At 38.0% G+C, this 24,927-nt stretch overlaps 1 long non-coding RNA gene across 1 annotated transcript; it reads right to left on the minus strand.

Annotated features, from left to right (window-relative positions):
* Nucleotides 1-2,634: 2,634 nt before the first annotated feature.
* Nucleotides 2,635-20,145, minus strand: LOC121727981. The gene is made up of 3 exons (XR_006035753.1): nt 20,026-20,145; nt 10,026-10,028; nt 2,635-2,645 (listed from the first exon to the last, which is right to left on the minus strand). It is a non-coding gene; the product is annotated as an uncharacterized LOC121727981 (long non-coding RNA).
* Nucleotides 20,146-24,927: the final 4,782 nt, after the last annotated feature.

Consider the following 24,927-nt stretch of genomic DNA (forward strand, 5'->3'; position numbering starts at 1 on the left):
CTGAATTACATGGCTCTTGCGATGCTCTATGTTAAATCCCATTACTACATAATACTATATCTAGTTTCGACTAAGATTCCTGAGCTAAGTCAAAACGCTTTCGCTAGTTTCGATAGACGTACCTAAGAGACAATTCAGACTGTAACGCGACGCGTATAGCGTTTTCGGCATCTAGAACTGCCCCGGGGCAGGGCAGACCGAATGGATACGGAAATAGCCGAACAAAACCGGTGATCCACGAAGCACAGACTTAAGTACTAGTAATACGTAGTAGTACTTCGGCTATTTTCGTATCCATTCGGCCAACCCCATAAAGTTAATATACCTAGCGCAATAGAGCAAAATTCTCGAGTTCCCAAACGAAACCGAAATTGCTTTACATCTGTGTGTAAGTACAAATGTGTGTACGTAATACATATACACTTATACAAGCATGATTGAACTTCAATTGTATGAGATTAAATTGTCAACGTGCCGATAAGTGCCGACTGGACGTCAAAAAAAGAGTTCTGCTGTCATATATCACACGTCTCTTTTTACCACGCAGTGTTACTGATAGTGACATCTCACTAGCTCAGGCCTTTGTTTCTCTATTCCGCTAGGTATACTTATTAACTTTATGGCCAACCCTGCCCCGGGGCAGTTCTAGATGATTTCTTTTCTATTTAATTGACAGATTGGCATGACGTTTCACGCAATTAAAGTCTGTCAAATCCTCAGAAAATCTGGATCAAATCCATACAAATTTTGAAATGCATCTACGCGTCGCGTTGCTGTCTGATTTGACCCGATCGCTAGCGAAACTCGCCAAAGCAGTATGCCAAGCATCGAATTTTCGGGAAGGCCCTATACCTTTGAACCTCAGTTCAGTGACAGGTTGTACTTGTGTCACGCCCTCAGCTGCCCTCAGCCCTCAGATTTGAACCTTCGTATGTAGGTCGCTAAACATAGGCTCGCAGCCCGCTATAAACGAATAATAATTAAGGCTTTTAGAAATCATCTTTACTGACTTGTAAAATTATAAATACACGTTGGAAAATATTTGTAGTCTGTTTATACCTATAATATGGCATTCAAGTCCGTTTTCTGAATTCATGTCCTGAAAGTATTAATCTAACATTGGATGCGCGTTTTTAAGTTTAACCCATACTAATATTATAAATTACGAAAGTGTGTTACCTCTTTGCGCCCAAACCGCTTATCCGATTTTGCTGAAATTTGGTATGGAGCTAATGGAGCTGGCAAATGGGAATAAGAAACGTGTTACCTACTCTGCGCAAAACAAAGTGTTGGAAACTAAATATCTTTTCAGTCAGATTAATAAAAGTTTCCCCCCCCCCCCCCCTCCCCCTAGCTGAAATCCTGGGTACGCCCATGACTGCACTGTAACTGTGCTATTTGACCCTCGTAATTCGTGACCTTTGTACTTCCGTGTTTACACCAAGGGTCGCCTCCCTTTTCCCGGGGCGACGGCCCATATCTTGACAGTTGATACCTCGAGGATCAATCACGTTTGAGCGCGCTACATTTATGTGTCAACGCTTCCCATATTATTGACAGTCGCAAGTATCAATGTTAACAGTCAACAATCCTTTTATACGTGGGAGAGCCATGCTTCGGCACGAATGGGCCGGCTCGACCGGATAAATACCACGTTCTCACAGAAAACCGGCGTGAAACAGCGCTTGCGCTGTGTTTCGTCGAGTGAGTGAGTTTACCGGAGGCCCAATCCCCTAACCCCTACCCTATTCCCTTCCCTACCCTCAACTATTTCCTTCCCTTCCCTACCCTCCTCTATTACCCTATTCCGTCTTAAAAGGCCGGCAACGCACTTGCAGCTCTTCTGATGCTGCGAGTGTCCATGGGCGACGGAAGTTGCTTTCCATCAGGTGACCCGTTTGCTCGTTTGCCCCCTTATTTCATAAAATAAAATAAAAACTGGGATCAAAGGTTTAGGAAATGATATTGTAATTTGTATTTTGTTTATGAAGAATCGAATTTCTAACGACAAATTCGCAGGCACAAGAGACTATAGGGCCGCTATACTCAACCTGCGGCCCGCCGGGATATCTCAGCGGCCCACGCGAAGTTAAACCATTTTGAATTTCACACCCGGCGGCAAAATCTAGGACAAAGACTACCAAGACCAAAGTGTTAGTATAAAAAAAGGTTGAGTACCTACGCACCGCTATAAGGACTGCATTTTTCAATGGTTTTACAAATTTTATGTAATTATTGTAGTATTTTTGCTTCCAAATCTGTAAAACTATCAACATTTCACAAGAAAATAACAATTGAAAATGAGTTTTCTATTAAAAACGCTTCTATGTTTTTTTTCCTTATTAGTGACAAACTACTTTAATTTTCTCGCTATTTTCTTTATATTAAGTGACAGAGACAAAACTCTTGGATATTCAACATGTTATTTTTAATTTTATTCCTAAAGGATACTTTTTATTATGCCAAAAAGGTTCAAACTTTTTCTCCAAAAAATAGTTTTGTAAGGTCCATTAAACGGACAGAAATCTAAATTTGAAAGTTCTTAGTATTTTTTAACTTCAGCGATTATGTGACTTTCGAATCACAATAAGGCATTTAATATTCAGATTTTGTACATAAAATTGAATTTATTGATGTATAGAATTCTTTATGGAATATTTTATTGAGTGCCATAAAGGTGATAATAGGATTCTGGAAATATCTTCTATAGCAATGACCCTGTAAGGGTGCCCTTTGTCAAAGCTCAGCTTGTTATATTCAACCTGATAAGAGACGATTGCAGATAAATATTTTGGAGGATAGCTTGTTAAGGTGACTGTCCGATCCTCGCGGTAAGCAACTAGTTTATGACATACCTACTCGTAGGCTATCATGGGTTTCATTTTTTTTTAATGGCATTCGTCAAGCGATACGCTGCCGCTGCTTTGTAGTGGCGCAAAACAAAATCGCTTGCCGTAAGGATCGGAAAGCCACCTTAAGTCCTGAAAGCCGGAGTACCAACAATAAAAAAATTGAGGAACTCAATAATTATTCTATAATAATTATTGAGCTCCTCAATTTTTTACCCTATGGTAAAAATTATACAGCTGTTGTCCTCTGAGCTCGGTGGATAGACTATCGAAATTTCTGAGATCGGCGTGAGATTGGACATCTGAAATGACCGAGTACACCACCACGCTCGGTTGGATGATTTTCTTTATAGAGCCTCAAGCATTAATTATTCCTAAATCCTACAACTCATATACGGCAAAACAATCAACAATGTCTGGCGAGTCAACTGGTACCAACAGAGAAATTCGACTCTTGACGAGGTCAGGATTCATTAATATCATATTTATTTATTTTAATTAAGAAACACAGGTTACATAGCTAAAATACTTTGCGACTTAAATAATATTATACACAATTACCGCCGTGCCAATGTGGATGTATGTATAATAATTAATTAATAATATTATGCGGGAGTGTTATGAAATCATTTACGTCAATCAATCAATTACATAAAGTGGCATAGTATAAAAAAAATCGATCCTGATCACTATTTAGATGTGGGTCTTTGTGATCTCTACGTATCCCTAAAGATGGGGCTATAGGGAAGGTGCGGGAATTATAGGTTGACCAAGACCAAGTTCGTGTAAAGCAGGGTTTCTCAAACTTTTGGCTCCACGAACCCCTGTTAATATTCCAGGCGACAGCGAACCCCTCACTAAGTAATGAAATCCAAGCAAGCTTTATCTGCCAAGAAAGTAAAAAAAAGAAGAAAACTGTTGAAGAAAATAAGGTTTTTATTTGAATAAAAGGTAACATATTATTATTACTAGCTATTTGACCGAGAGAGATATATACCAGAATTGCTCGTTTAAAGATGTAAGATAAAGTGCCAAAAGAGTGCCGCGCGTGCCTGCCAGTTATCAAGCCACCATTTAGCGCGCGTTCAGATGTGCGCGTTTTGTGCACGTTTTTTGCTCGCGCGGATACAGCACATGTGAAATTGCTATGAATGATGAATCCGCGCGAGTAGTAAACGCGCCGAAAACGCGCACGTCTGAACGCGCGCTTACTGAAATCTTGTCGCGAACCCCCTGCCGTCGAATGGCGAACCCCTAGGGGTTCGTTTGAGAAACCCTGGTGTAAAGCATTTCGCACCACCTTCATTGCGCACTTACCCTATACGCGCTGGACTTTCGTAAGCGGCACCTAGTAAACAAAGTTTTGTTCGACGATTGACGTTTCTGTTAATTATTCAGATTATATTATGACGTGTGCAACATGTTGGATTTTGGCCGGATTGTTTTCTGTGGTAGTAGCGGCCTCTGATTCGACCTTTGCAGATTATATTATGACGTGTGCTACCAATGATATTCTATGTTACTAACGTAACTAGATTGGAAGTTTACGGTAGCAACGCGTTGCCACTTCGAAGATGCCTGCAGGCATATCTCACATACATAATGACATAACGAATATATGACTTGACATTGTCTTTTGAACAAAAAAGTGGTTACGCATTTCTGAGAATCTTTTGTAAGACATTGCTACTCTAGTATTTTAGAAACTCATTGTGTGCAACATGCCGGATTTTGGTCGGATTAATGTTTTCTGTGGTAGTAGCGACATTTACCCAATAATGCCTACATGAACGACTGAACCGATCTTTTTCATCGAATTTTAGTGTTGAAATGTTCGTGGTATATCTAGTATCGGCGTAATGCGTATATTGTATTACACAGATATTCAAAATGTCACGATGATTAGACGATCTGGATGGTAATTTCAGTAAATTTTTTTTATTGTTGTTGTATGTTATATTATGTTATTTTAGTTGTTTGCAAGCTGTTTGTAAGACCTAATTAGTTTATAATGATATCCATGTCGTCACCTACGGCTCTTGCGGAAGACCGGCGCTGAATATACCTCTGGGTGTACCAGCACATGCCGAGCAATGAGCCAATTTGCGGCTACGTTTAACTTACTACCTGTATATGTAAATCGGTACCATGTATGTAGTTGCAACATGCAGTTGCAAATGTATGTTTATCGGCCGGATGTGGGAACTATCATTTGCCATCTTTCCATGACATACCAATTACTATTGTCAAATCACTGGAACTCCGTGACTCTGGATTTTTCCAGGCGTTGTCAAGTAACATCTATAGTAATATTATAAAGAGGAAAACTTTGTTTGTATAATTGTAATGAATAGGCTCAAAAACTACTGGACCGATTTTAAAAATTCTTTCACCATTCGAAAGATACATTATCCACGAGTAATATAGGCTAAATTTTATTTTGGAAAAAATAGGTTTCCGTAAGATATTTGGGTTTTTCGGAGACAAGGTGTAAAAAATCAACCAGAAATGTTACTTATTTTGCGTACGCTGCCTAAACTATAAAAGATAGAACCATAAAATGTTCTAATCAATTGTAGATCTTATAAATATCTACAAAAAAATGATATCCGCGACACACTATACCTATCTATGTCGAGTGAGGCACAACAACATTTTTTTTATTTAAATAATCTTGATTTTTTTTGGACACATTTAAACGCGTTTATTTTACTCATGCTATTAAACCTTATCAAAATAAATTATTTAATCACTAAGTACAGTTTATGTAGATAATATTTGGTATTTGAATGACTAAAATTGGACGTTTGGTTTTGAAGTTATGGCGAAATTAAAATATGTATTACGATTTCTACTGCACGGCCCGTTGCGAAGTGGGCGTCATCAAGGCGGGGGTGCACGTGCGAGAGGGGAGTTTAGATCTTAGTTCTTTTCAGAGCTAGAATACCTATTACACGCTATTAACATTTTCTTAAATATTTGAAAATGCCTAAGAGAGCCAGGTCGGACGTCCATGGCGCCATACTTCAATATATTAGTCACTTCAATAAAATAATATGGGCAAAACAATGTTTGCCGGGACCAAAGAGAATGTCATATACTACGTGCCGGGACAGCTAGTCTGGTATAAGATAACTGCCGCACACAAACTTCAATTTAACGAAAAGTTTGACAGATAATGTATGAGGCTTATGTCAAAATCTTAATTGAATTACATTCAAGCAATTAATATTCGTCTCAGTGGGGCAGTAATTTATGTTTTAAAATCACGTCGGGATTCTTTTTTTAACCGACTTCAAAAAAAGGATGTTATCAATTCGACGCGTACCTACCTATGTATGTAATATTTCCAGAACTGCCTAGTTTTTATTTAATACTAGCTGTCCCGGCAAACGTTTCTTTGCCATATAAAGTATTTCGCCCGTATTATTTTATTGAAGTGACTAAATAAGTATGTCACCATGGCAACGTCCATCGCTATCCCGTCGCACAAACAATGGTCGCCGTCAATCTCGAGTTGTAATAATTTACTATTATTTAATCAACAAAATATGCACTTATCAATATAAAAAGTACCCAGTAGTCTCAGATCCACTGAATATGCATATTATAAAATTTGGTTAAAATCAGTAAAGCCGTTTCGGAGGAGTACGCTATCAAACATTGTGACACGAGAATTTTATATATTAGATGATGATATAAGTCTATTTCAGTGTCAGAACAAATGTGCCAAATTTCAAAAGTGTATGTGTATGTATGTATGTTTTTATATTTGTGTTCGCATATCTCCGGAACTGCAAGTCCGATGCAAGTAATTCTTTTTTTGTTGTACTAGGTATTGTTTTTTTTTTAATTGCTCATCCCCCCTAACGGTGTCAGGGCTTGTTGTTAACATTTAGGTTGTGTATGCGACATAACAATAAATTTACATTAAATATTAAGTACATTACATTCAAATATTAAACTTATAAAATTATTCCAATTAAACTAACTAACGATTAATGATTAACAATTCAAATCAATAGCATTCCGATTAAAATAATTATAAATGTCAAAATTAATAAAAACAATAAAAATACCTACAGCACAACATTTAACTACCCTAGTATCACAGCTTAGAATCACAATAACATACTCGAATTTCTCTTATTAGTATCACACACTATTCTCTTGCAACAAGAGAGAAACAAATCCCTCTTTTCCCCCCCAGGATGGCAGGCAGATTCTCACCCGTCACCGATGTGCCCAATCTTTGCTCAATAGCATGTCTATTGCTAGCAAAAATTGGACACTCGAATAACAGGTGAGGAACCGTCTCCTCAACTCCTGGCTGACACAGGCACGACGGATCCTCCTTCAACTTGAATCTGTACAAGTGGAAGGCGAATCCGCAGTGTCCATCACACACCACACCACCATCTGTGTGGCGTGGTGTGTGATGTCTATCTTTTTGACTATCTTGTATGCAGCAGCAGCGCTTGGGAAAAAGAGCTTCGTGACTCCGGCCGTCCCACCTACTTCGTATCTCCTGTCTCATTCCTCAATCGTATCCTCTCTCAAGATACGCTTGACGAATGAAACAGGACACAGATCATAGTCAGGTTTCCTTCTCAATCCCAGCGCGGCCTCCTTTGCTAGTTCGTCAACCCTCTCATTCCATCTTAACCCTGCGTGCGCCTTAATCCAAAACAGGGAGACCTCCCGCCTCTGCAAGGCAGCTTTTCGGAGGGCCGCCATTGTTTTCACTGCCAGGCGATGAGGGGAACTAAGGGTGACAGCCTGGAGAGCCTATCTGGAATCGCTAAGGATACCGACCTTCGCCATTCCACTCTTGCAGGCTATACTTACTGCTCTTTGGAGCGCTAGAAGTTCGGCTTGGTAGACGGTGCAATACGGTGACAAAGCAAGCTTGACGGCCTTAGTCTCGGCTTCACCCTTCCATACGGAGAGTGCAGCTCCGACTCGACCCTCAATCTTGCTGCCATCCGTATAGATCCTATGGATGTGGCTGCTAACCACATCAGCATACGAGTCCTCATCTACCATCCCGAACCTCAGCTCTACCTGCTCTGCCGGATGTGGGTCCTCAATCGCAGAAGCCATTCGTTCCACCTCCCTGTCCCTCACTGCCGGGTATGACACTCCCTTCTTGATCTCATAAAGTCTCGATGCTTCGAGTATTCTGGGATCAAGAGGGAGTTTCCCAGCCAACAGCAGCGCAGAGATCAGGGAGACAGTCCGATATGCTTTGCAGATCTTCAGGGCAAAACCCCGTTGAACGGAGTCGAGCCTTATTTGGACCCTACTTTAGCGGCCTTGGCAAGCTGCTTGTAGCACGTGATTGCCTTTTGGCAAACGCTGCTAACGTGGGCGTTAAACGTCAAGCTTTTGTCAATGATAAGACCTAGAATCTTTATCTCATTGTAGAACTTGATTTCCACACTCCCCATTCTCAAGCGCGGTGTGTCGTATTTAAGTCGTCTAGTAGACAATAATGCACAAGTCTTTTGTGGTGCGAAGTTAAGCTTGTTAGCTGTTCCCCATTTTTTTATTAGATCTAAGACCTGGTTTGCTTTTAACTCCACTTCTAAAGCCGAGTCTCCCTCAAAAACAAGCACGATGTCATCGGCGAAGGCCTGACAAAACACACCCATCTCCTCTAGCACCCATAACAGGGGGTCCAACAAGAGGTTCCACAGAAGAGGACCACGTACGCACCGACCCTGCACGCACCCCTTGTCGGTCCCCCTGTTCACTTCTACTCCGGCATACCTAACATTCACACACCTTCCACTCAGGTAGCTGCTGATAACCCGCCCCGGACACCCAACTTCAGCCAACCGAACCTTAATGGCCGGCCACCAAGCACTGTCAAAGGCCCCCTCTATGTCCAGCGATACCACAACAGAAATTTTCTTCTCCTCCCTCAGCTTTCTGATGTGGTTCACAAACCTATAGAGGGCGTCTTTGGTGCTCCTTTGGGGCATGAAGCCATACTGGTTGGGGCTTATTTTGGGCAACAGGTAACAACAACTGCGGAGCTTCGGGCGTCGAGGGTCTCACAGAAAACCGGCGTGAAACAGCGCTAGCGCTGTGTTTCGCCGAGTGAGTTTACCGAGAGTTTACCGGAGGCCCAATTTACACTATTCCCTCTTAAAAGGCCGGCAACGCACCTGCAGCTCTTCTGATGCTGCGAGTGTCCATGGGCGACGGAAGTTGCTTTCCATCAGGTGACCCGTTTGCTCGTTTGCCCCCTTATTTCATAAAAAAAACATGTTGCACATGTCATATCAGAATATTGACAATTGACATAAACGTTGTCAAACGTCGAATAAAACTTCTTGTTTACTGTCTGTGCTGGTGCTGCCTCCAGCGAGGAAACATTGCAGTAACATAATGATATCCTATTGCATTTTTTCTGTCATTCTGACGTCAGATTTGCGCACGCGCATAACGTATACTTTTATTACCATTGTGTAAATTATACTAACAGGTTGATTTAGGTTACATTGACGTTCAAAAATAAAAATACGTAAACGATATTTGATAGTCACAAAAACGATTTAATTGTTATATTTACATTCTAAATGCAAGTATTAGTTCAATATAAAAGAAAATTTATTTGTTAGCGTTTATTTGTTTAGTAAGTTTACCTTCCCTTATGGATTTAAGCGCTGTTACACTGTAACCATTTTTAAAATAAAGATCAGTACACATTGCGACATGACAAGACCATGTCCAGGATTTTCAAATGAGTTGTTCAAAACTGTAACATGACGGCCAGCACCGTGGACTCTATTCATCTGTCAATAAGTTAATCGCGCGGGAACCGTACATTTTTCCGGGATTAAAAGTATCCTATATCCTTTCCCAGGACTCAAAGTATCTCCATACCAAAAGCAGCAAAATCGGTTCGGCGGCTTGGGCGGTAACAGACAGACAGACAGACACACTTTCGCATTCATAATATTAGTATGGATCTTAGGGTTAGGTTAGGACACAGAACAAGCTCTGCTCAGATCTAGTTTTTATAATAAATTCTACAACTTAAGTGATTTGCCTCTTCAATGTCCATACTGTACATAAGATTATATTGTATAGCCTCGGCCCTCGCCAAAATCCTTGCACTTGTGAAGTGACATTCGACAGAAGGTGAAATACCTTGGTACTAACTACTACCTAATATATTGAGTAAGTTGTAAGCTGATGTGTTACTAATTTAGTAAACTGAAAAATACTTCTACTGGTAATAACTGTTAACCAACAATGATGGTGAAGATAGCGTATTAATTAATAATGTTTGGTGAAAAAATTGTCAAAATTGGTCCAGTCGAAGTTTCTGGGTAAGAACAATCATGCTTAAACTCGTCAATCGTCAATAACGTCATAGTGTTTATTTTCTAACTCCCGACAAAAATTGAGGGACTTATAAGTTTATCATGTCTGTCTATTAAAATAGGTACTGTATGGTAAACTAATAGTGAGGGATAGAACATTTTTTTTTAATTACTAACAAGCAAATTTTTTGTGAGTAGCTTCATTTTGATAAGACAAACAACTTTTTTATTTGCGAAAAATCTTGAAAGTGGTAGCTTACAGAGCCAGAGATAGAAAGGATTTCATACTATGATTTGATGGTCCTAAAATATGGATTGTTTTATTTGTAGGACAATGTTACTCTTAAATTATATAACTATTAGGGCCTGTTTCACCACTTTTTGATACAGTGCCTAATAGGCTATTCACAACTTTTTTGACAGATTCTCCATACTTGATCTGTCAAGTTAATTAATAATAATAATAATAATATCCGGATGTCCCTTGACACCTCTCAAGTTTTATTATGAGACATAATATTTGTCATAGAAAGTAGAAACACTAGAACGCCTAACACAAGTTATAGCTCATAGCTAGAAAAATATAGTAGTTTTCAATACAGATAATAATAGTGCATAGTAGACCAAAAATGACGAGTACAATTACGCAATACCTAAGGAGTAATAATCCTAATTTGGAGCATCCATTTTGTATATTCAGCAACATTTCGTTTATCACTATACTTGCGTTGCGATCCGATTTCACCCCCACACATGCATACTATATTACTTTATCAAGATGTTATAGTATTGTGATAAAAATTGTATCTCCTAGGTCCTACTCCTTATTACAAAAGTATAAAGTCGAAAATGGCCCAGCAGTCTACAAGGTGATGGCAATTACTAGCAAGGTTTGCTCGCTCCAATAAGTCATAATATTATAATGCGAAAGTTGTCTGTCTGTTACCTTTTTAGTCATTAATGGCTGAACCCGTTTTGGTGAAACTTTGTTTGGAAGTATTATCAGAGACGGGAGAGCGTACAGGACAGTTTTTGTCCAGGAAATATGTACGGTTCCTGAACGACAGGCGCTGAACCGATTATGATGAAATTTGGTATGGAACTACTAGGAGATACGGTAAATGTGTCCTTACTCCTTTCCCGGACAGTTTTTTTTTTCAAAAAATGTACGGTTCCCACGTGAAAAATCTATTTCTGTGCATCGGAGTTGCGACGTCATGCAGTAAGCCAGTAACTCATAATTTCCAAAGAGTAAATTGTAATTCACAACGTGTAGAGGCGATACCCGGTACTGATTTGTCAATTGTTCTAGAAGCATTTTAATTCCATTGTTTGTGTGTTAATATATTTGTGTGTATGTTTCGTGCATGGTGCAGACGATACATACATACAACTACTATAATTAAAGTTCCCCAAAACCTAAAACAAAGGTTAATTTTACCAATTTTTTGATGTTTTGTCTTCACAAAACAAAAAATAATGGTAAAATGAACTTGTGACAGCTAGATAAATATATAGAAAAATAACAAAATTACCTGGTGCTAAAAGTGGGCTGGTAAATAAACCCTGGTGTTATATACAAAAATAACAAAATAAAATAAGTGATCCCATTTTTAGTATTCAAACATTATTTTATGAAACTACTGGGATCGAAATTTTACCGATTTATAAAATACGGTGCAGATGTAGAACAATACCTCAGGATTCAGGAAGAGGCTGGCATAAAGGATACTTATATTACAGCGGAAAATTTCAAGTCGTGGATGTATGTATTAGCATATTATTATTCCTTTAAATTGTCTTTTCTCGCCGCTGATGAAATAAAAAGTCGCACCCGTAAACCAGAGAACATAATATTACACAATAAATGTTTTTACAACTTTTCCTTACAATAAAAGGAAAATATTTGTGAATTTCTGAAACAATACGTATTTAAAAAATCGTAAAATTAATTATGATATTTAAAGTCATAAAAAGTTGTTAATTATGAAAATATGTCAATAAATTGCATACAATTGATTTTATATTTCTTTAAATATTTAAAATATATTTTTTATTACCACTCATTGTTTCTGGGATAATTAATCTCTTGTTACACATGCACACTAGTCGTTGTCTTGACTTTGTCTGTGATAAATACAATTATGTACGTGTATAAAAATACACTTAATAATTCCAAGAAGATGTTCTAATGCGAAATGTGACTTTCTGTCAATCTCGAACTTGTTTACGTTTAATCCGCTGCAGCAATTTTGGTTAAAGGTGTAAAGATACTTTGGTCGCGAGTAAGGACGAAAAACTGATAAGTTTTTTCCACGAAAAATGTACGGTTCTGTGCTGTATTAATTTCGTAACAGCAAAGTTGCGGGCAAATGCAACATCCACTATCTAGTAGGATATGAAATCTACTCTCCTCATCTGCCCATCTACTATAGTAGGGTAGGAGTAATCTACTCTCCTCAGGAGACGGTTTAGTGGACAAGAAGAGAAACATCAGGCACAACCGCAGCTCGTTCTTTCAATTTCTGGGAGAAGGGTATAAATTGTTTTAGATGGGTCTTTCATTAAACAAGGTGTAACAATATTAAGTGATAAATGATAATACTTAGGGTGCGTACGCGTTCCTCGTAGAGAGTTCACTGTGAAAATAGCAGTAGCAGTATACGGTGTAGTTTTGTTACATAATTGAGTCTTTATATATTACATGATTGAGGGTTTATATTATTACAATCCAAAATAATCGAAAGCAATTCCAGTGTCCGTTTAAATTATTCCAGTAGCAATCTAGCACTGGATTGAATCACTGGATAGGATAATATAATATGTAAACTGGCCATTGGCCAATAAACGGAATTAAGTTGATTTTAATATCATGTCCACTGCGACTTTCCAATCACGCCTGGTTTAAACATCATAATTATTATTATGTAGTTAAAATATGCATATATATTAAATTGTAATCATTGTACAGTGTACAAGTATTCATTATAATAGATTTTAATCATTGTATTTAACAAGGTAGAATTTGTGTAATTATTATCAATCACGTTGCGTACCACGTTGTAAGCGATATAATTTTTGTAATTTCAAAATATAATGTTTCCTTTAAATCGTCAGACTAAAACATTTTTTTTTTTGTTGAAACGTGACGAAAACGTGAGTATTTAAACTACTCGTTAAAGCCTCTACTCGTTAAAACTCAATGTGATATATTGACAGAATGACTGCGATGTTTAGGGTAGGTTGCACCAGAGGCGTGGTTATAGTTACAGTTATGGTCAAAGTTATGGTTATGGTCGATTTACACGGTGACTAAAGCCGCACGTTTTCCGCCGCACGGCGAAAATCGACCGTGTAAATGGCAATTCGACTACGCCGCATGCGGCTAAAGTTGCAAGCCCCAAAGTCGTGCAGCCAATGGCTGGTGACTAAAATCGTCCGCGCAAACGCTCAGGCGCAAGCGTAGAATACTACTGTTGACTGGTGACTTGCCGGGTGACTAAAATCGACCCGTTAGTCACCCGTGTAAATCGACCATTATAGTTAAAGGTTACTTAAATTTAACCTTAACTTTGACCACAGAATTTGACAGATGTCTGTTGCTGGTCCAACAAGGCTTTAAATGAACGTGGGCGGGGCGCTGCTGGTAAAGGAGAACTGTCAAAAATGGCGTTTTGCATGATGACAGCGTAAAGTTCCTTTTTTCGTCACGTTCATTTAAAGCCTTGTCGAGCTCTATGATTATGGTTAAATATGGCGTCCATTTTTTACTTTAACCAAAGATTTGACATTTTGCATTGTCGTTAAAGTTAAAGTTACAGTTAAAGTAAGTTGGTGCAACCCACCCTTAATATCTAAAAAACCTGTACCCAGTCACTGCCTAACCTAAAGGCTAATAAAAAGGTTTCCAAAAACGAAATCTTATTTCTAAACTTTTACTGTCTGTTCTCCAGGCAGTATAGACAGTTATTTTTTTACAAATATATAACATTTTATCTCTGTCAATAAAGTATACAGCTTATTAATTATTATTATTATCAGCCTACAGTGTCCCACTACTGAGCAAAGGCCTCCCCTCTCTCTTTCCAAAGTTCACGATCCTGTGATGTTATTGGCCTGCACGCTTTATCAAACGCATCTAGTTCGTCGCGCCACCTTTTCTTGGGTCGGCCTCTGTTACGCCGACCAGTCGGTAGCCACTCCGAAACTAGACGCGTCCACCTGTCCGGGTTCATACGGGAGACGTGCCCTGTCCAGCTCTAGCTGCTAGCTGCCTTTCTGCTTACGTCAACGAGCTTCGTTTGGGAACGCAGGGTGGTCAATCCTTTTTATACCTAGAATGCTGCGTTCAAAGACCAGGACTGGGCACCGTAGGTCAGAATAGGCAAGATACACATGTCCACGAGTTTACGTTTTCGGCATATTGGTAGGTCCCCTTTCATCAGATGTTTCATTGACCAAAAGCTTCTCCATGCCTTCTCAACACGTTGGTCTATTTCTCATTTGTTGGTCAGCTTATTAATTGAAACAAAATAAAATAATTAATATGCTAAGGGGATGAGAGAACAATTATTTTCTTTTTCGTGTGCGTGTTTAACAAAAAGTCTGTAGCACGATGAAACTCTCTGTCGATTTTTTATGATTTTGTGGCGGTGCCCACAATTCGCCTAACATTCCTGCATCGCGCTATCGAAGTTTCTGAGAACAGCAAGATATATACAACGTCTGAAATGACGTCAGTGGGCTTCGGCCTGACCGAGCATGCTATCTCGCTCGGTCGGAAGATCTTCCTTTTCGGCCGCCACGAACAACGTTAAAATTTCATAAGGAAAATAAGGAATTTTGGGATTTTGTGGCTCTCCAATCTCCATATTGATGATATTATGCCCGGTTTACATAATTCCAATCCAGCGCTGGATAAATAAAGTAATAATTTAAACAGGCACTGGAATACAATTAAAAAAAGCACACAGGATTGAATGACTGGATTACAAAATATAGCGACTATTATGATTATGACTAATTATGGCTCTCTAACATAAGTAGAGACAACCAATATCCATACTTAAAATTATAAATGCGGAAGTGTGTCTGTCTGTCTGTTACCTCTTCACGCTCAAACCGCTGAACCGATTTTGATGAAATTTGACATGGAGAATGGAGATACTTTGAGTCCCGGGAAAGGAATAGGATACCTTTTATCCTGGAAATTTTTACGGTTCCCGCGCGACAAACGATTTTTGGCGCAACAGAGTTGCGGACGTAATTCGGTTAATTAAAAAGGTTTCAGGCATTACATTCATAAAGTCAAAATTACTATAAACAAGGTCTTCAATCTTCTTTACGAGCTAATAATTTTATTCCACGGTTATTTTTAATCCCAACATTCAATTTCTTACGGAATAAAACCTCTGGAAAGTTTGGAACAAAATTATAAAAATACTCATTATTTTGTTTTCCACGTTTATTAAGAAAAATTATTTAATTCTTGTTTAATTTGGAGTACATAAATTTAATTTATTTTTATTTCAACAGTTTGAGTCATACAATTTTCCGAACAAGTTGTAAACAAATTAAATACTTATCTGGACTTTAGGGTAACCCCCGAAATGTTAGTACAAATAATAGTGAAGCAGTAAACATGATAACAACAAATTAAAATCGGTTTAGCCTACAGCTACGGTTGCGAAAGTGTGTCTGTCTGTCTGTCTGTTACATTCACGTCCAAACCGCTGAACCGACTTTGCTAAAAGGTATGGAAATACTTTGAGTTCCGGGTAAAAGATAGGTAAGTTTAGGAATACTTTTCATGTCGAAAATATATATACGGTTCGCGCATGACAAACGAATATTAACGCAATATAATAAGAATAGTAGGCACAAACTATATTATATAGACTATAATATAGTTTGTGTCCTTTGTGCCTTATCGCCAAAAGCCTTAGGTAGTAGACTCATTGTGTCTCCAATTTAGACGTTTAGGATAAACCAAAACATTTATTTTATTTTTCTTTAATAAAAAATTCTTAAGGTCAATAACTCCTTACCGAAGATCAGTAACAGGTTGATCACGTGTTCGCCAGCGTGTTAAGATTCGCAACCAGTGGTTGAAGATAATGTTGACGGCAACCAGTTATTTTGGTTGCGAACACGTGATTTTGTAGGCTGCGGGTGACGGGAAACCACAGGGTAGCATGGTTTCAAAAATGTCATCCTAGCAAGTAAATCCTTAGGTATAGACTGGATTGAAAATTTATACTGCATGACTGTGAGACATGTTCAATACTCGAGGACGTGATATTTGGCTATTATATATTAGTTGAAAAAAAATTATAAAAAATTATATCAATTGATCACTGAGTAAATGTAGCTTAAAGTTAAATAATTATTTACCCAACGCATGGACACCGCGCTCGGGAAGGGTAGGGGCGCGGTATTTATCCTCCCCTTGTATAGGGCTTTTCTTAGCCCTTAGGGCAGTATTTTTGGCCCCTATAGGTCCAAAAGACAACAAAATATAGTCCCTCTTTAGGACAGTCTTGATAAAAGCCTCATGTTATGGTTAGTGGCTACAGTAGAATTTAACCGGTTAGCTAAGAGAATTTCTGGCATAGACAAACAATTATATAAATCCTTACAAATAGCCGTAACCTGCAATACCTGTTACGCAGAATGCATCGAAATTATTATCAGCTTTGGTGATCAAACTGGGAAGGTCATGGCTAATTTAATCAAGATGCTAAATAGAAGTAGTTTTTTATCCTGCAAAATGTACAGTTCCCGCATGCAAATGAATTTTGGCGCAACAGAGTTGCGGGCGTTATCTTATAAGGTACTAGCGACCCGCCCCGGCTTCGCACGGGAAAGACACGGTCAGCAAAATGATTGCCAGGTCAATTCACAGACTCCGACACTAACATCGACGACGCAGTCATTATACGCAGGCTGCACACTTGACACTGCACAGATTGTCCTCCTCCCGCACACGCACCCTCGCCTTGGTGCCGCTGACTGACGGTGAAACTCTTTATAATATTATAATAATATTAGTATAGATATAGGTAGTAGAAATTTCTAAATAGATATACTAATTTTTAACTTAAGTTCATCAATCAAAAAGCTTAACAACAAAGAGTTTTCACTTTTTCATTTTTATTATGGCGTCTGGAGACAGACTTTTGGAGCAATGACCTGGCAATTGTAGTCAGCAACAAATTAGAAAACTTCGGCCTGTCAAATATTAATTTTAATTTAAGTTTTAGGAACAGTACCTAAACAACAAGTAACAATCTAAACTAAGTATTAGCTAGACCACAATCAATTAAAATTCATAATATTATTTCAATTATCCTTGGTGCGAAAAATCTAAATAATAAAATAACAAAAAAAGGATATGGACGAACAGTCCATAGACGGCCCCAATATTCATAATAAAAAAATAAAAACTAAGTATTAGCAAAAACTTATTAGTACCCTTTACTAATAAAGTAGTAGCGTAGAATAACTTCTGTCGCTGTCTTTATTTGTCGTTAGACTTTTCCAATGTACCAGACTTGGATAAGCAGACCTTATAACAATATGACAATGACTTTCATTACGATACCCGATACCTACTGAATTTTTTTAACAGGTACTTTCTTAAGTAAAGTGTGTTATTTTATTTATTTTATTTTATTTTGTGAAAACATAATATAAAAGTTTTCAGGGGCAATTTCGCTATAGCTCAAGATCCGCTGTCTATTTGGTTTGTCAGAAGGCTTTTTAACGTGCCAGGCAAAGACAATGAGACATTATTTAGCTATTCGTTGTGTAAAAGTTTTTATCAGTAAGGTGCAGTAGTTACGCGAAGCCGCAAGCAATACGAGTATTTAGTCCATTTATATGTGACATATAAATATGACATAAATACTAACGTGTTTACGAGAACTGAGAGTGAGGCCATGATTGTTTTGTTGCGTAGCGTCGCTTTACATATTTTATGATGTGCCATGCCATAATATAGTATTATGTTTTATCACATTGATGCGATGGTGATGATTTGACGGAAAGACAGACAGGAAGTGAAGTGGGAGGATACGATCTTGTATTGTGTTGACGTGCGTCACCGCAACGAAGAAAATAATTATATGTGATATCGAAGAAAATATTGAGTCATGACTCATGGGTAAATGGCGGAACTACGTCATTTGCTCGGGTTTACTACATTATTAATGTAATCATAACGCGGCCAAATTACGGAGGTCCGCCATCTGCGCATAAATCAAATTCTCTGATTATTAAGTATGTGGGATAATGTACGATCCACGAGGTGGTATGCTCGGTCAGGCCGGAGCCCACGTGATACATTTCAGCTGTCGTATATTATATACCGATGCACTTAGAAAACTTCTATAGCGCGATGCAGGAATGTTAGGCGAATTGTACCGCCGCAAGTATTAACATTAAGTTTTGATCACGAAAAAGAGAGAACATGAGGTACATAGTAATCAAAACGCAACGAACCGTCACGCATCTCAATTCTCAACGTACCGCAACATACCTCAACATACCGCAACGTACCGCAACGCGCCACAACGTACCGTGTTTGTTGTGTGTTTTGCGGTGACTTGTGGTGTGTTACCACAACGCACCGCAACTCACCACAACGTACCACAATATTCCACAATGTACCGTGTTTGTTGTGTGTTTTGCGGTGCGTTGTGGTGTGTTACCACAACGCACCGCAAAATACCGCAACTCAACACAAAAAAAAACTAGGCCTTTACATCCGTTGTGGATGATTTATACAGTATTTTTCAGAGCGAAGTATCCACTCCTCAAATACTGTAGTGCCCGGGACAAGATTTTTAAATATCCGTATGGTTGCCCAAGCGCATACGGCATTCTCGCATCATGGTCGGCCTAGTTCAGAGGAAAGAACTAGTCAATACGTCTGGGACCAACTATGTGCGGGTTTCCTCACGATGTTTTCCTTCACCGTACGAGCGTCCGTATTATGTACTTGAGAATTGAGATCAGAAAATGTCTCATAGGTACACGTCCCCACCCGGGTTCGAACCTGCACCCTCAAGGAGTGCGAACCGAAGGTCTGCCCATAAGGTCAACTCACCACAAGGTACCGCAACGCACTCAATCAATATGGCCTCACTCTAATCGGTCCTCGCGTACTACGTGCGTAATACTGCGTCACCCATTCATGTTGTCTACTGATAACAGTGATAAGCACCTGTGGGTCGATGTCATTACAACAAATATGTTTTGTCAACATTATTTATATATAGAACTGGAAAACAATAATGTGATAAATAATGAGATTTGTATGTGTTACGTTTATTTAGAAACTAAATGATGTCCGCAACTCCGTTGCGCCAAAATTCGCTTATAGCGCGGAAACCGTACATTTTCGTGGGACAAAAAGTATCCTATGTGATTTCCCGAGACTCAAAGTATCTCCATACCAAACAGCTAAATCGGCTCAGAGGTTTGGGTGTAAAGAGGTAACAGACAGACAGACAGACACACTTTCGCATTTATAATATTAGTATGGAAGTATGTATATGAATAAAGTATAAACCCAAGCTATTTCACTATTTTGTAATCCGCGTCTTAAATAATTGGCAGGATTCGCCAAACTCTTTCCAAGCTTCAAAATAATATGTCTCTTGTGGTACGGCAGCTGTCAATCTCAAAAGTGCCCTCATAGTGTGCATGGATTTTTTTAATGAAAAAAGATAGTTTAGAACTATAGGAACTCGAAATCGGCTTGTTGATAATGATGATGATGACAATATGCTCGTGGCAAAAGTGTTTTAATCAAAAGTAAACGATGGTGATTGAACGGTTAAGGCCGTCCCCCAAGCAAACGACCTAGGCCATACATTTGCCGCGTTGCCGAGATCGCACCAGAACCCTATTTATTTTACTTAACTTAGTTCAAAATTGTCCTAAAAAAATTTTAATTGGTCAAAAATTTGTAAATGGTGATTGGTGACAAAAGAACATCAAAACGATTCAATTATATGACAGTATTTTAAAAGTGGTTAGAAACGAAAATGGGGGTTCAAATATGAGTTATGACGTGACGTTCCAAAAAGCTGGGTAGAATATGCTCCAGCACGATTCACCCGGTGGTTCGTGCTGGAGCATATTCTACCCAGCACATGATGTTTACGTTGTGTATACGTAGTTTGTTGTACCATCGAGGAAATTGATTCCTAGGCAGTTGACGGACCTACGTCATTTGGTCGGCTTATGTCAATTCAATAGTTAGCTGTGATCGGTCGGGTGAGTTTGACACAATGCGACCAAATTACTTAGGTCCGCCATCTGCCTAGAAATCAACTTCTCTGATAGCACAATCAGCAGCAATCAGATCGCGGACCAGCTTCATTTGGTCGGATTATGCCAAGTCAATGTTGTGTTACCACTCAGGCTGGGCTGATATAAGCCGACCAAATGGCATAAGTTGCACTCTGTCTATAAATTAATTTATCTGTTAGTCATTAGAATGGACATCACGTAGGTGTGGTCCCTTATGCAGATGGAGTGGAAAGTTGTCACACGTGCCGCGACACCACGTGTAGCGGGGTGTGTCCGGCCACCCACAGGGGGTAAATCGCACCCCAATCACGCTTTTTAAAACTATGTTGTAATTGGTGTGTTCTAGGGAATATAGACTGCACGTTCAAAATAGATCGAAAGTGTGATGGTGGTTATTGACATAATGCACCACTAACTGACATGGCCCTTAATGTGTCAAATTCTATAGAGAACTTCGCTGTCAAAATTATAATAATTTTGTCAGCGAAGAGTACGCAATTCGAGTAACATACGTGACTTTTTATTACTACTGATAGCACAAAGTTCAATTTTCTTATGTAATAACTAGCTGCCCCGGCAAACGTCCAAAAAGGTAAATCCATCGCTCTAGCAAGCTTTTCCTTAATAAAGGAAGTTTTAGAAAGTATGGACAAAACAAAACCAGTGACTGCCTTATTTTTTGATATGTCTAAAGCTTTTGACCATGTTAATCACGAGAAACTCTTGCTAAAATGTGAGCACTATGGTATTAGAGGTCCAGCTCTTGAATGGCTAAAAAGTTATCTCTCAGAATGTAGCCAACAGGTAAAGGTTACTAAATTGAACAATAAAAATGAAATATTAGATATTACTTCAGAAAGTAGAAAGAACATAAAAGGAGTTCCTCAAGGGAGTATTCTGGGCCCCCTTTTATTTATTATCTATATAAATAACTTGCCAAAATTTATAACTCACAACCTCACACTCTTTGCTGATGACATATCAATTATTATAAAATTCTTAAATGAGTTGACATATAATTTAGAAATAAATCGTGTATTAAATGACGTAATCGAATGGTTGAACTACAATAATTTAAATGTAAATATTAAAAAAAACAACATATATGCAATTCTATAGCAAGAAAGGCAAAGGAAAGGACTTGTGTGTAAAATATGACAACTCAGTGTTAAAAGAGGCTAAAACTGTGAACTTCTTAGGAATAACCATTGACAATAATCTATCATGGCAGGCACATATTGACAAAACCTGCAAAAAAATAAACCGATACGTATATCTTCTTCGATCCCTTCACAAAACCGCAACGGCAGAAACTGCGTTAATGGCTTATCATGCGTTTGTCATGTCAGCACTCAGATATGGCATAATAATATGGGGTAACTCTGTAGACATATCCCGACTATTTATTGGACAGAAAAAGTGTATCCGAGCCTTATGAGTTATGTGGTGTTCACCCTACGGAATCATGTCGCCCTCTTTTTAAAAAGTTAAATATCCTCACACTGCCTTGTTTATACATTTAAGAGATAAGCATATTTGTCAAAACACATATTTCAGAATATTATACAAAAAAGTCCCAGTTTCTAAACAGAAATACTAGGTATCCAGACCAGTTAGTTTTACCGAACTCAAAAACAACATTAGGAAGTAAAGGATGTTATAATATTATGTCAATCAAAATTTATAATAAATTACCCAATCCCAAGAATATCGACTATCTATTTTAAAGAAAAAACTATTTAGTTGGCTGGCAGAGAAGTGTTTTATTCCCTAAATGAATTCATATAATTATTGACTGACATATTATTTGTAATTTTAATTAAAATTCCATTGACATTTTTTTTTTTTAATCTTAATTAGTATCTCACTTGACATCTAAACTGTGTACATATTTAATATTGACATACAATAAATTGATCCTTTATAATAATTATATTCTAATGACTATTCTAATAATTGTATCATGACATATTCTTAAAATTGTATGTTTTCTATAATTATATAATATTACACTTTACTTATCATAGACTAATTAAATTATTAGCAATATGTTTAGTATTATAAGAATGACATAGTATAATAGGTATAAAAGTTATTAAAAATGAGTACTTAGATAACTAACATTAACCCATCAATGTTTTTTTTTTTTTTTGTAGTGGTCAGGATAATAAGTGTAGTTTTTGTAGATAACCTTAGGTCATGGTGCAACAAGTTGACCTTGACTCTTCATCTAATCTCACATCCTACAGCTACTTACTTTGACAATTGGGTGCTAAAACACTAAGTAAAAATTAGAATAAGACTCTAGTAAGACCATGGGCGTACCGAGGGGGGGGCAGCTGCCCCCCCCCCCTCTGGATTATGTTGACGTCCCTACTGAGTATATTATCTAGTACTTTCGTCTATAAAAATTAAAAATAATAAAATGAATTTTTGCCATCTGTTTGCAATAGGTACAATATTTTTACTACTAAAAATTATTAATTTTTTATTCTTTATAAACACCTAGCTTCTAAAAAATCTGATTTGCCCCCTCCTGACCAAGAATCTGCGTAATTTGCCCCCCCCCCCCCTGGCCCAGAACCTGGGTAATTTGCCCCCCCCCCCCTGGCCCAGAACCTGGGTACGCCCATGAGTAAGACCCTCAATTAGAACGAAGGTTTCTATAATATTATGTACTAACCGTATGTGTGTACCTGAGGAGTCAGGGTAGCGAAGTATTGCTGGATAAGACATCACAACTTGTAACACAGCATAATATTATAATTATAGACTGCTGTCTGTAAAGTGTAATTCCATGTTAAACGCCACGTGGCTGGTAGATGATATTGCAGATTTGATGAAAATCTCAAGTCATGGCGAACAAATTGAATTATTTGACACTATTTTGGTTGACACTGATATTAATATATAAGTTGTTTTTTTTATCTGGATCAATTATTACTAATAATTATTGTGCGGCTTATCTTCTTTCAGGCAAATAATATAGAAAATTTATAATCACTGTATTAAGTAGGTAAATATTTATATTATAGTATTAAATTTTGCATGCTTCTAAAGCAGAATGTTTGATACTGTATAACATAACTAAGATCTTTGTAAACAACATTCTTTGCAAATAATATAATAATATAATAATAATAATATAATAATATTTTTTCTGTAAAATTCCTAATTTACGCGGGCGAAGCCGCGCGGGTCATCTAGTATTAATATAAAAAGTAGCCAGTAGCCGATTCTCAGACCCACTGAATATGCATATAAAAATTGGTAAAAATCAGTAAAGCCGTTTTGGAGGAGTACGGTGACTTACATTGTCAACACGAGAATTTTATATATAAGATAATGTTCAATCGCTAACTTACTGCCATGCCGCAATCAGAGACGAACAGTATTAACATTATCTGTCAAACTCTACAATCTACATTAACTTTAATTTAAATCATTATTAAATGTTTACTGTTTACAATGTTCAGTACTTATTTACACATACTTGGGGTAGGTCACTATAGTTACTATGCAGTAATTAGTATGTACTTAAGTACTATAATTTGCACTTAGAAAATTCTCGAAATTAAGTAAAGTCAGTCTTACTATTTTCAAACACAATTTAAATATTATTTAGCCAAATATCTACTTACTTTAAATATTTCCTTAATTTGTTTACTTCAAATACCTGGTAAACACTCTGGCATTGCACATGCTAACACCATTTAAATGCTTTACTAAGTAAAGTGTAGACTTATGTTACTATTTATGACATAAATAGAAATATTATGTGCCTCTTAAAAGGCTGGCAACGCACTTGCAACTCTTCTGATGTTGTGAGTGACCACTGTCCACGGGTGACGGTAATTGCTTTCCATCAAGTGACCCTTGCCCGTTTGCTACCTAATTTTATGTGAAAAAGTGAATCTGGTAGGAATTTTCAGAAACTCATGCTTAGCTTAGCATATTACAGTTTAGTCAAGGTAAATGACTAGTCAATTTATCTGCGCCCTAGGCCTTCGATCGCTATCGAAGCCCTAGGCCTAGATATTCTCTCGTTTTCCTTCTTCCAAACAAGTTGTAAAAACTATAACTCGATGTAAAAAAATCTAGACTACTGTTCAAATTAGATCAATAGTTTAGTAGCTCTACGAGGATACATTTGACGTGGGAGAGCCGTGCTTCGGCACGAATGGGCCGGCTCGACCGGAGAAATACCACGGGCTCACAGAAAACCGGTGTGAAACAGCGCTTGCGCTGTGTTTCGCTGAGTGAGTGAGTTTACCGGAGGCCCAATCGCCTACCCTTTTTCCTTCCCTACGGTCCCCTAATACCCTATTCCCTCTTAAAAGGCCGGCAACGCACCTGCAGCTCTTCTGATACTGCGAGTGTCCGTGGGCGACGGAAGTTGCTTTCCATCAGGTGACCCTTTT

The sequence above is a fragment of the Aricia agestis genome, chromosome 6 (assembly GCF_905147365.1).
Source record: "Aricia agestis chromosome 6, ilAriAges1.1, whole genome shotgun sequence".
Taxonomy (NCBI): Eukaryota; Metazoa; Arthropoda; class Insecta; order Lepidoptera; family Lycaenidae; genus Aricia; species Aricia agestis.